Source organism: Rhipicephalus microplus, unplaced genomic scaffold, assembly GCF_043290135.1.
Source record: "Rhipicephalus microplus isolate Deutch F79 unplaced genomic scaffold, USDA_Rmic scaffold_56, whole genome shotgun sequence".
Classification (NCBI taxonomy): Eukaryota; Metazoa; Arthropoda; class Arachnida; order Ixodida; family Ixodidae; genus Rhipicephalus; species Rhipicephalus microplus.
The window spans coordinates 483,196-496,957 of NW_027464629.1; positions in this window are offsets into that span (position 1 = coordinate 483,196).

The following is a 13,762-nucleotide window of genomic DNA, read 5'->3' on the forward strand; positions in this document are numbered from 1 at the left end:
AATGTACAGGTATAGTCTCGTTGTCAAATCTTGTTTACTCCTTGGGAAACTCCTCCGACGGAGGCGATAGATGAGAGGCATTGCAGACGCCAGCGCACGCAGCCTTCTGCCTGTTGTTTTCCCACGGCTACACGTACAATAATATAGTAAAAATAGTTAGACACACGTGACAGAAGATGAAGATACACTCATATGACAAGTACATGCACGTTAATATAAAACAAGCATTAACATATGATACACAAATAACTTTACCTTCAGATCTCACACCGTCCTTCTGAAGCTGCTCTGACGAAAGAGATGGATGACGGGCATCGCAGACGCCAGCACACACAGTCTTCAGCATGGGTTGCACCCACGGCTGCGCAGTGTGCAAAATAGTGAGTCACACGTGAAAGAGGATGAATACAAATGCATATGAGAAACACGTGCAAGTTGAAATGAAAACATACGTGAGATATGACATGCTAATAATTTTACCATAATGTCACACATCGTCAGAGACACATTTTGAACCCCGTAGCGCAACAGCTTAGGAGCGGCGGCCGCAGCCACAACTCCGCGCACCACCGGGCCGATAACAAGTCGGTGAGTCCTAAGCGACATCGTTCAGCTCGAGCAAGCGAACGCGATACCAAACAGGGCGATGCACGTGGAGTGTCTGCCACCAGCGAATTTGAACAGGAGAGCGGGCGTACATTTGGCCGCCGCCACAAACAGCGTCGAGCTGGTTAGGAGCTAGCGCCGAAGAAATTGACGGTAATGCGGCGCTTTTCCACAAACTCGAGCGAGTGCAGCGCGCAAACGCGGGTCCGCCGCCGCGGCCAGCGGACGGCGCCGAGCTGTTGCGACCGACTGACGGGAAAGCCAACTGCAATGACGACCAATTTCAACTGAGTTCCGACGCTAGTGAAAGCCCCGCCAGCCCGTGCTGGTGCACTTACAGCACGCGACATACTACAACCAAACTATTTACAAGAACCCGCAACGTGTTTTCGATGACTCCCAACACAGCGACAAGGTCTCAGCCCAACATCGTCAGCCCGGAGCTCATCGCGGCGGCGAAGCAAGGCGAGCACTTGATGAGTGAGCGTACGGGAGGCCGACGGCAACGGCGGCCAATTTCCAGACGGTCGCAAAGCACAGGCGAACTGCAGACGCCGAAGCTGACCTTCGCGATGCATTTTGTGCGGGCGATATACAACACGACCGAGCCCGTTGCCGGCAAGCGTGATCCATATCGCACACGCGACAAGTTGAGTAGAACACAGAATGATAACCTACTTGCCTTAGAATCCAGCGCTGTTTTCTGCCCTGAGTCGGACTGAAGTATATATCCGATAGGCCTGTTGTGTTCTCGGCTGCCATATTGGCCTTCCCAACTGTTGCTGTCGTGTGTTGGTCGTAACTATCTTGAAGCCAGAAATATACAGCGAGGCGTGGTGACGTATCGAAGCTTTCTCCAGACTTAGTGGGTGCAGCGAAACTTAAAAAAGCAGCAGCCCACGTTCACCCAAGCGCACACACAAGCACCACGTCGTAATTCTTAGATCGTCGAATCCAGGCGGCCGCGATTGAGCACTCCGAGCTCGACGCTACGCGAACCGTCACAGGCAAAGTACGAGGATATGCTGAGCCAGCAGAGGAGGAGAAGGACATGTGTTCTGTGGAGAAGGAGGAGTGGTCACCTTGGCAGCGCTTTTCGCGCTGCCTGCAATCCCCGGGCGGTTCATCTCTAGTGGAAGTGTTTGGAGACTAAGTGGTTTCGGGCGGCACGCTTCCCTCTGTGGTTGCTCCTGAATGGTCTATCCGTTCATCGCGCGCGCCTATTGGGCTCCGTTACTCCTTTTTCGGGTAATTCTGCCTTAGAGTGTAGCGCTAACGGTTTACGCGGTTTAGAGATGACGGTTGCCTCGAGCCATTCAGGCGGAACGTTGCTGGTCTACCACAATCTGTTAATGCGGTCGGTGAGAAATTTTATGTTTTTCTCGGCAAACTTTTGAGAAGCTTATTCTTTATGCCATCCGGGCCCGAGGCTGAGTGGCAGTTGAGTTTGGAGATGACTGCCTGAACCTCGGCGCAAGTGAAAGGGGATGCGAACGGATCCTCCTCCGTATTATCCGGGGTAGGTGGGTAAATCGAATGGGGAGCTGGATTAGGTACATAGGTAATGCGTAGCTAGCTCGCGGTGATTTGAGTGCCGGTCTTACCCGAAACTTTGAGTTTGTGTATCGTCTGTGTAGAGCTTGTCTATCGTGAATTGTTGAGACACTTTCGACGGTCTGTCACCTAGTTGGTGTTTCAACAGGTTCCATTTGGCCCCACTTCGCATTTGACCATCAATAGAGTTGCACACTTCGTCCCATTGCTGACGCTCTAGGTTACGGCAATGTTCTTCGATTTGACGATTAGGGTCAGCTATCTCTTTACGAAGGTTACGATTGAGATTTTGCGTGTAGTGATTTCTTAGCTTCGAGTAGGTGAGCTGACCGGCTATATATGCGCTCAACCTCCGGTTCGGTTTCAACGTCTGTAGTAGAATTCGCAACGTCCTCTTTTATTTGTGCAAGAAGTTCTGATAGAATTTCGTACTGAGTGTCGTCGCGCTTGCTGAGCTCTCGAGAGGCACCCCAGTCTGTTATGCGAAACTGCCGCAGTTTTTGTGTAGATACGTTTATGATCGTCTGTATAATATAATGATCACTTCCCAGATTCTCACCCAGGTAAGTCCACGTGGGTTGTTCCGCGTGCCTAATCATAGCGAGGTCCGGGGTGCTATCACGCGTAACCGAGTTACCTACCCGTATAGTGGATGGGAGATCGGTTAGGAGCGTAAGTCTATGCTTGCGCATTTGCGCTACCAGGGCATTGCCCTTACGGGAAGAACCGGGGTACCCAAAGTCGGGATGCGTGGCATTAAACTCTCCCGCGATCATCAACATATGGTCTCCTGCAATTTTGCTTGCTCAACGAAAGAGGCTTTGAAATGTAGTTTGCTTGTTTTGGGTTGTACTATATATGTTTAGAATAAAGACTGGCTGTTTAAAGTTTGGAATAATTAACTTTATCATAATGTGTTTGTCTTTTATATTGGGGCGGACCTCATGGCGAACGTATGCGCAGTTTTTGTAGATGAGCGTCGCTATTCCTCGCTTCCCGCTCGATGGTCCGCTCCAGTGTGATAGGTACGCAAAACGGGCTTGGCGGTTAGCGTTTCTTGTAATAAAATTACGCAAGGCCAATTGGCACTAGATTGAATGAATTGTTGCAAGACTGCCTTCCGCTTGGGAAAGCTAAATCAATTCCACTGCCAAATTACAAGATTGTTTGTGCTAGCCATGATTAGTGCATAGGGGCTGTCGCACAAACCACCGCGTGCTGTTCTAGTATCTGTAACCACCCGTGAAGTTCGGTGAGCTGGAGAGTGTGTGCCGTCATATGAGAAACGCGGTATACTGCAATGTCTGCACTAAGGCGGGCAAGTGCCTCCATGAAATTAGACATGGTAATGGGCTCGTCCGGGGGGTCCTCGGCCGCGCGACGCTTCGCAGCGCGATTAGTGTTCGACGAGTTAGTGGAAGCGGGTTCAACGGCCGGAGCGGTGGGCGTCGGCGTCTGGACAGGGCGTTCACTCGGCAACGCTAGCTCGTGTTTGAGCTCACGAATATCATTGTTTCCATGCTATGGCAAGTTACCTGACCGCGCATAAGCGCGAGTCTCACCTTTACCGGCGGCTCGATCGGCCCAAGTAAGCTTTGTTGTCGGCTTCTTGGTGGTGGTAGGCAGGTGCTTCGTCGGTGGAGTCGGAGCTGGTTGCTTGGGCGTCGGCTGTTGCGAGACCAAGCCTCCTTCGGTCGGTTGGTTGTTGTTGCGCTGGAGTCTGCGGCGGCCTCGACGTCGAACGACGTAAGAACTTGATAGCGATTTGGGCAAGTGCGGTCGCCCGTTGTGGGCCTTGCCGCATAACGCGCACTTGGGTGTCTGCACACTCATGGTCAGGTTCGGTGGGTTTGATACCGCAGTGTTCACAGACTTTCTCAGATGGGGTAGGGCAGACGTCTTGTCGATGCCTTACGTGGCCGCAGTCGCGACAGGTGCCAATCTATCGCTTGTAGAGCGTGCAACGGAGAAGGAGCATGCTGCAGGGCACATAGTTTGGAACTTTAGGTCCATCTAAGAGAAGGGTTATGGTGGTTGTATCTTTGATTGACCATGCCCTCATTAACGTGGGGTTGTGTGATGAGACAAACAGGCAGTGTAGCTCTGTAAGGTCAGCGTCGACCCCTCGGACTACGCCTCAGCTCATAATGCCAGACACCGATACGTAAGCGGATACTGGATTTCCTCAGTTCATGAGAACAATTTCTCGTACTTTGACGTACGCTTCGGCTGTTTGTAGGTTCAGCGGGCTGATCACAAATAGATTCCGTGTGCCGTTAATGTAAATGATATCTTCCTCTGTCGCCGTTGGCGGTAGTCGTGCAGCGAGTAGTAGAGCTTGCAAGAACTTAAGCTTGGTGCACCTACGTACATCCAGGCCATCTCCGGGGTGGACGATGACATGGTGGTGATCCGTTGGGAGCGCGGGCAGTCGGCTGGCGGCTGCAACCCTCGTCACAGATAAGGTTCGCAAGGCACCAATGCGTGCACCGGCTGGCTCGCCGGTGGTAGTAGTTGAAAACTTAGCTCGAGGTCGGATTGCGTTGATCCAGCCAAACGCGCTGGCTTACTCTTCAATTATCGTTGCTGCATCCACCCTGGCTTCGGGCATGATGACGGAACAGTGGCGGGACGGACCAGGCGCAGGGGTTTGTAGTCGTATTAGGCCTACTCGAGGCTTAGCGAGTGATGGGGAAACGTTCGTTGGAAAGCAAAATACGTGGAGTGGCCCGGGCCAAAATTTGTATCCAGGTGTTCCTCTAAACTTAGCGGTAATGTTGGCGATAACACTAGGGAAGATTGAGCCCAGCAGACCAGCAAGAAGTATAGCAGAATGTGGAGCCGATGCGTAGACATCTGCTCATCTCGACGCCTCCTAGTGGCCCTCCTCTCATATCACACAATTCTCATGATTATCATGTTGGCACCTGTCACATACCTTCGTCATTTATTGGCGTCACGTAATACCAAATATGGCATAAGTGAAGCTAGCGAAACGGCCATGAGCACATCATCAGTGTGGCATGCAGTCATGTTGTTACATGACACGCATATCGTGATTATCATGTTTGGATGTGTCATTTACCTATGTCGTTCGTTTGCGTTGCGTAATTCCTAATTTGGTACATGTCAAGCTAGCGAAACGGCCGTGAGCGCATCATGAGCGTAGCATGTAGTCATGTTGTTACGTGACACGCACCTGATGTTAATCATGTTTGCACCAGTATCGTAGCTTCGTCATCCATTCACGTCCCGTAATATCAAATTCGGTATAAGTGAAGCTAGCGAAGCGGCCGCCAGCAGATCATGAGCGTGGCATGTAGTCATGTTGTTCCATGACCCGCGTGTCATGATTTTCATGTTAGGGTCTGTCGCTTGTGTTCACCATGCAATCATGCCATACAATACCAGTTTTGCAACATGCCATGTGAACGAAACCACCGCAAGAGCTGCAGCACCATGAATTGTAAATCATGACATTCACGACATGGCTTGTCGAAGATGTTCTTCATACAGTCATGTTATGCCATACCAAGTTTGGTATCGGTACCAGTATTGTAACGCCCTGGAGAGCCAAAAGTCGCAGGAGGGCAGGTAGATAGATAGATAGACAGATAGATAGGTAGGTAGATAGATTGATAGATAGATAGATAGATAGATAGATAGATAGATACGCCCAAAGACGCTGAAGTTCGCCAAGAAATGCTTCACAGTTAATAACAAAACAACACCATATTAGACACCTAAAAGCACTACACTTTATATTAGTCGGTGAATTCGACGTACACGTTCTGGAATTTGCACCTAACTGCATCGTGGATGCTGACTGTCCACTGTCATGGTGGTTATAAAGCTGTCGCTTTAGGCGACACATGTGTGTGTATGTGAATAAAGAAATGGCTAACCAAGGCGAACAACAATCATGATTGTGACAGAACAATATAAACATCCTGCAAGCAGAAATCGTTTATACTAGTCAATGACTTCAAAGTAGGCTTTCTGAACCTTAGCACCGAGCTCTCTCGTCGACTCTCGATATCACTTCATATCGCTCAATTTAGGTTATATGGGGCAACTAAACAGTAGCATATGTGAGATGCAAAAAAAGGCTTACAATAGTTCATCAACGATTATTATTGTGACAGAACAATATGAAGCTCCCGCAAGCACAAAGAAGCCCTTTATGTTAGCTGGTGCAATCAACGTAGGCATTTTGAACCTCAGCATCTAGCTTTGTCAAGTATTGACCATTCACTTCGTGGAGAGGCATGAGAGTTTGACATTTATTTTGCTCTGGCGATTATTGACGCAACAGAAGAACAGACAGACGGGCAGCTTTCTCACTTAGTCGTCGTATAAATGCATACGATTTAAAAAAACTGGCAGATCCCACGTACAGTGGGAATTGATGCTATGCGAAGCATGAATGAGAAATGTTGATATGTCACTTTAAACCAGCACAACGTTCCGAGTTGGAGGTAAACATCATGTTTTAATGAGTCATTTACCTTCGTCATCTATTCACGTCACGTGATAACAAATTTGGTACATGTAGAGCTAGCGAAACTGCCGCGAGCGCGCTATGAGCGTGGTATTTTGTCATGTTCTTACATGACACGCGTGTCAGGATTATCATATTTGCACCAGTTATATCTTTTGTCCTCTATTGACGCCACGTAACACCGAATTCGGCATATATCGAGCTAGCAAAACGGCCGCGAGCGCATCACACAGGGCCTAATATACTCCAAAGTAGCGCTCACGTGCGCACACGCTGGGGACAGCGATGCTACGTTAGCAAAATGCGAGCACTATATAGTCTGATGCCAGGCGCGACGAGCGTTCATCCGCGTGGCCCGACGGCAATTGGCGCTACATGTGACATGCTGCATTTTGGGCCGATGCCATAGAGTAACATTACTCTATGCCGATGCGTTACCCAGTCAACACTGCAACGCGCATGCATGAAAGCACCACAGCACGACACGCGCCTGCGAGTATATAAGGCAGGACCAACGCCTGGCTGCGGCAACACCGGCGTGACGCGACGAAATAAATGCCGGCGAGCACGCGCACCGCGTTACGTCGAAATGCATTGGTGTCTTGACTGTGGCATGTAGTCATGTTCTCACATGACATGCATTTCATGATTATCATGTTTGCACCAGTCACATACCTTCGTCATCTGTTGGCGTCACGTAATAACAAATTTGGCTTATGTGAAGCTAGCGAAGCGGCCGCAAGTGCATTATCAGTGTGGCCTGTAGTCCTGTTGCTACATGACACGCATGTCGTGATAATCATGTTTGGATTTGTCGTTTACCTGTGTCGTTCATTCGCGACGCGTAATACCGAGTTTGGTTTATTTAAAGCTAGCGAAACGGCCGCCTGCGCATCATGAGCGTGACATGTAGTCATGTTGTTACATGACACGCATCTCACGATTATCACGTTTGCACCATTCACATACCGTCGTCATCCATTCACGTACCGTAATACCAAATTTGGTATTTGTGACGCTAGGGAATCGGACGCAAGCGCATCATGAGCGTGGCATGTATTCATGTTGTTACATGACACACATGTCATGATTTTAATGGTAAGGTTATTCGCTTCCAATCAGCTTGCAATCATGTCATACCCTACCAGTTTTGCAACATGCCATGTGAACGAAACCACCGGAAGTGCTTGCTACAGGATCATGAAATATTTATTATGATATTCATGACATACATATCATAATTTTCGTGTTATGACTAGTCAAATATGTTCTTCATACAGCCATGTTTTGGCATACCAAGTTTGGTATCCATGCCCTTATTGAAACAGGCTGGAGAGCTAAAAGTCGTAGGTGGCTAGATAGATAGTGAGATAGACAGATAGATAGATAGATAGATAAATAGATAGATAGATAGATAGATAGATAGATACGCTCAAAGTCGCGGAAGTTCACGAAGAAATGCTTCGCATTTAAAATAGCATATTAACGGATTGAAGGTTGAGTGGTGAGGAGCGTCCGTCAATCTATTCATTCGTTCTTGCCTCCGTGTGACCATCTGTGCGTCCGCCCCTGCGGCCATCTGTGCGACCGTTCGTGCGTCCGTCCGTCCGTTCGTGTGTTCGTTCATGCGTCTGTCCATGCGTAAGTCTGTATATCCGTCCTTCCGTACGAACCTCTGTGCGTCTGGCCGTCCGTGAATGAGTACGTCAGCGTCACTGAGTCTACCTCTCTACCTTTATCAACGTCACGATGACAAAGGTAGAGACGACTTGTCGAAATGAAAAGTGTTTATTTAATTGGCCGAAGATGTGGCCACCTAAACAAGAGTCAGATTACAAGAAGGCACTGACACTGATAGCGGTGGGCAGAGCGTGGGCCGTCGATCAACTGACAAGCGGCGAAGCATGTTGGCATTTATTCACTTGCCATCGAACATTCTAGCGTTATCGCTAGCGTTGATGTAGGTTCCAGAAGAAACTGAAAGGTTCACGTAGTGGGCGTAATCTTAACAAAACGATCTACTACAGCCTCGAAGCTTTTCTAACATCGTAGGCGCGGTTTGCGCTGAACGTACTGTAACGGGGCGATAACAAAGCTTGAGGAAAGGTACGTGGCATTGCCCCCTCCTGAAAAAGGCATCGTCCCGATACTTTAACAAAAGATGAAAGTACAAGAAATTCGGCGGATATCACGTACCAGGGAATCGACGTTATGCGAAGCATGTGGAGGGAAGCGGACTGTGTTGCAATTTTTTATTGAGCGACACATCATGAAATGACGCTCAATATATGTACAAATGCTTCACGCATAGGCATATGTTGAAGAGCTGCAGATGTTTATATAACCAGTTGTTTGCACTTGCGTGACGATGGCAATTGGAACACGCGTATTAGCAATAGAAGCTCATATGAAGCGCTGATGCTTGCGAGGATGCCAGTCCTGGACAATGCTACATAAATCAACTTCAGCGCATGGCAACTAGCCACAATTGACGTTAACCCGACGTGACGGCTGTATAAAAGGAGTACATTCGTAATGTTTACAAAATTAGGTAGGCAGCACTGCAACCACTATTGAGGCAGGTAGGTAATCAACTTTATTGATTCATGAAGGAATCATTTGAGGGGAGGTGTGGTAGGGGAAGTGAAATCAGGATGACGATGAGCCCTCGGGCCGGACACTGCTGTGCCGTGGCCGGACACTACTGTGCTTCGGCGACCCTTCTGGCCCAGCTCACTGTTCGTTGCTGTAAACCCTGTTACGAGCTGCACAGAGCAGCCTCCCATTGCTCCTGGTGTTCTGACCCTCGTCACGAGGGCTTGGGTTTGTTTGGACAATACAGAAATATGTGCTGGAAGTTGGCTCTTGTGCTAGGACAGAAGTTGCAATGAGGCGAGGTTTCGCCATGTGTAGAAAGGGAGAGAAGAAAAGGAGTCGTCACTGTGGCCGTTTGAAGTCAGCACCACAAAGCCTGGTCACTTCTGGAAAGAGATTTATGTGGCGGGGCATACGTTAGGCGGGAATTTCGGTAAAATGGCGTGATTTCGTAATAGCTGAGCAGGTGATCCCTGGAACCTCGAAGCTAAGGCAGGTCGCTGTGAGCCCGGTTGGCGAGTGCTCGGGCTTGGGTATGAGCGGCCGTTTTGCCTGGGTGTCCACAGTGCGGAGGGACCCAGAGTAGGGTGATAAGGCGATCAGGTGGAAGAGATGATTCAAGAATTTTGGCAGCCGGAGAATGAACTCGGAAAGTGGCGAAATTACGAATTGCAGTTTTTGAATCGGAAAAAATATACTCAGCGGAAGAGCGAACAATGGCTAAAGCAATTGCCGCCTCCTCTGCTTCCAGGGATCCTGTCGAATTTTGAAGGGACGCAGTAGCGTCCAGTTTTTGAAATCCATCTACAACAGCTACCGCGAAAGCTCGATGATCTACATATTCGGCCGCGTCTACATAGACTGCGGGAGAATGAGGAGGGAAGCGCTTCTGAAGGGACTTGGCTCGAGCTTTCCGTCGTGCCTGATTATGTTCAGGTCGAGTATTTTTGGGAAGTGGCGGGATTAATAGGTTGCTGCTAACTGTGACTGGAACTGCATGCGTGGCCATGGTGTGACCAGGAACGTTGATTTCAAGTCGGCGCAAGAGTACCTGTCCTGTTTCTGTGAGTGATAGTCTTTGATATTGGCTGAAAAGATTGGCCTCTACAAGCTCTCTCAGAGTGTTGTGCACCCCAATTTGAAGTCTTTTATCCGTGGCTGTTGATTTAGGGAGATGGAGCGAAGTTTTATAGGCATTACGAATGAGTCTGCTAAGTTGCTCGGTCTCCGTGGGTGAGAGATAGAGGTAGGGAATAGAATAGGTAATTCTGCATAGGCAAAAGGCCTGTATGAGGCGGCTGTGTCTGCTTCCCTCATGCCGCGATGACGATTGGATATGCGCCTAATGAGGGAAGCTCTATTATGAACTGAGGTGCAGATTAACTTTATGGTGGCAGCGTTTGAACTATTGTCGAAAATATTAAGGCCTAAATTATTGATTTTATTGACCCTGCGAATAGGGGTGTCATCAAACATGACTTGAATGTGACATGTATCTTGCTTTTTAAAGTCAATTACTAGGAGTTCCAATTTATCCACCCACAACAGGTGAGCCCAATATTGTTGGCGTGTTCAACAACAATGTCAGCGGCCAACTGAAGCTTTGATTCAATTTCGCCATGGTTGCCAGCATTGAGCCAGATGGTGATGTCATCCGCGTACAAGGAGTGATTTATGGAACCACTACTGAAGTTTCACAAAGATCAGCGAGTGTTTGATGAGTATTAGCGAGAGCTGGCGCCGCTCTGTGGTAAAATGCTTCATTGCCACGCAGATTGCTTGGGTTCGATTCCAGCTGGGACCATGAGATTTATTCTTTGCAATCAATGGGTCAACGCTACCGATGTCGAGTATTCATTAACACTCGCACACTAAAATAGCCCATATGAGTTCTCGTCGTTCCTTTGTAGATGGTAAGTGTCAATCACCTGTGGCACATACCCACATACCAGTGGCACATACCCGCCCATGGGTATGTGCCACGGTCTCGCGGGATGTGCTTGACGACGCACGGTACGGGATTTTGACATTATACATGTCTCGACCAGCGCGCCTTATTCGTCAAACCATCTAACCCTCCTTCGCTAATTTTGGTTCACGCCAAGCTAAGGGTGTGACCCCGAGAGCATCCAAACGTAAGCGGCTAGATAGATAGATAGATAGATAGATAAATAGATAGATAGATAGATAGATAGATAGATACGCTCAAAGTCCCCAAAGTTCACTAAGAAATGCTTCACATTTCAAATAATACAAGAAAGTAGAAGCAATAACCTACAATACAGCACTAACAACAACAACAAAATACACTGTTTTAGCTCGTTAACACGCATGAAACGGCTTGAGGCGCGCGACATGGACGACTTCAGGTCGCGGTCGGAGCCGTATTGCCATCGGGAACAGCCTCGTAGTCGAGTGTGCCGGGACGTCGTACTAACCACTATGGTCCGAAGTACCGCCGCAGAAGTTTTTCACTGAGTCCACGTCGACGTATCGGCGTCCATACCCGAACACGTTCACCGGGCTAATAATCCATGAAGCGTCGTCGAAAATTGTAACGGCGGCTATCCGTCGTCTGTTGTTTCTTGATCCGGAGGTGAGTTGTCTGGCCTCTTCGGCGCGTTAAAGGTACTCGCTCACATCGAGATTTTCTTCGTCGGTGACGTTGGGTAACATCGCGTCAAACGTCTTTGCCGGCGACCTTCCGTAGACCAATTTGGACAGCGTCATTTGTGTCGTTTCTTGAACGGTGGTGTTGTATGCGGAGGTCACGTACGGAAGTATGGCATCCCATGTCTTGTGTTGGACGTCGACGTACATGGCCATCATGTCGACAATGGTCTTATTAAGACGCTCGGTGAGTCCACTGGTCTGTGGATGATAGGTGGTGGTCCGGCGGTGAGTTGTCTGGCTGTACCTCAGGATCGCCTGAGTTTGGTCCGCCGTAAAGGTCGTACCTCTGTCAGTAATGAGGACCTCTGTGACTCCGTGACACAGGACAATGCTTTCGACGAAGAACTTTGGTACCTCGGTGGCACTGCTTTTGGGCAGGGCCCTTGTCTCGGCGTAGCGCGTGAGGTAGTCGGTAGCCACCATGATTCATTTGTTCCCGGTGTGTGATGTCGAGAATGGCCCAAATAAGTCCCTGCCGATTTGCTGGAACGGCTGGTGAGGTGGCTCGATGGGCTGGAAAAGTCCGGTTGACTTAGTCAGGGGTGTCTTTCGTCGTTGGCAGTCCTGACATGTCTTCACATAACGAGTGACGTCGGCGCAAAGGCGTGGTCAGTATTACTTCTGTATTCTTGCGAGCGTACGGTAAACACCGAGTTGTTCAGCCGTCGGGTCGTCGCGTAGAGCATCGAAAACTTCTGGACGTAACGCTGAAGGTACTACGACGAGGTAGTTGGCCCGAAGTGGTGACAAGTTTTTCTTCAGGAGAGCGCCGTTCCGCAAAAAAAGTGACTCCACTCCTCGGTTGAATACATTTGGAACAGCGGTGGCCTTGCCTCGAGATATTCTACAAGGCTCCTTAGTTCCGGGTCAGCTCGCTATCACTCGGGGAAGTCATCGGCACTTATGGTTCTTAGTAAGCAGTCATTGTCAGGGTGATCCTTAAACGGTGGTTCGACGGGGGCACGTGACAGGCAGTAGGCGTCAGAGTGCTTTCTTCCAAACTTGTAAACGACGGTAACGTCGAATTCCTGAACTTTCAGGCTCCACCGTGCGAGGCGACCTGAAGTGTCTTTCACGTTAGCCAGCGAACGTGAGGCGTAGTGGTCGCTCACAACTTTGAAAATCCTGCCGTAAAGGTGGGGGCAGTACTTCGGTGTGGCCCAGATGATTGCAAGGCACTCCTTTTCTGGTGCGGAATAGTTGGTCTCTGGCTTTGATAGTGAACGGCTAGCGTAACTCGTGACTCTTTCGAGTTCGTTAATCTTCTGCACACGAACAGCGCCGAGTTCTACATTGCTTGCGTCGGTGTGTATTTTTGTCTCAGCAAATTCGTCTAAATGCGCAAATAGGAGAGGTGTCCGCAGGCGTCGTTTCAGTTCCTGAAATGCTTCCTCTTGCGGAATTTCCCAGCTAAACTCCACGTCAGTTCTGGTAAGTTTAGTGAGTGCCTCTGCAATGCGGGTGAAGTTTTCGACGAACCGCCTGTAATAGGCGCATAGCCCATAAAATCGACGCGCGGCCTTCTTGTCGGGGAGCGCTGGGAAGTTGGCAATAGAAGCTCTTTTCTGCGGGTTGGGGCGAATGCCGGACTTGCTGACGATGTGAACCAGGAACAACAGCTACTTGTATTCAAAGTGGCACTTTTCTACCTTCAGAGTGAGTCTAAAGTTCTTGATAGCTTGCAGTACAACTTCAACGTGCTGGAAGTGTTCGTTGAAGTTTTAGGAAAACACCATGACGTCTTCCAGGTGCACAAGGCAAGTCTGCCACTTTAAGCCGGCCAGTACTAAATCCATAAGGGGTTGAAAAGTTCCGGGTGCTGAGCAATGACCA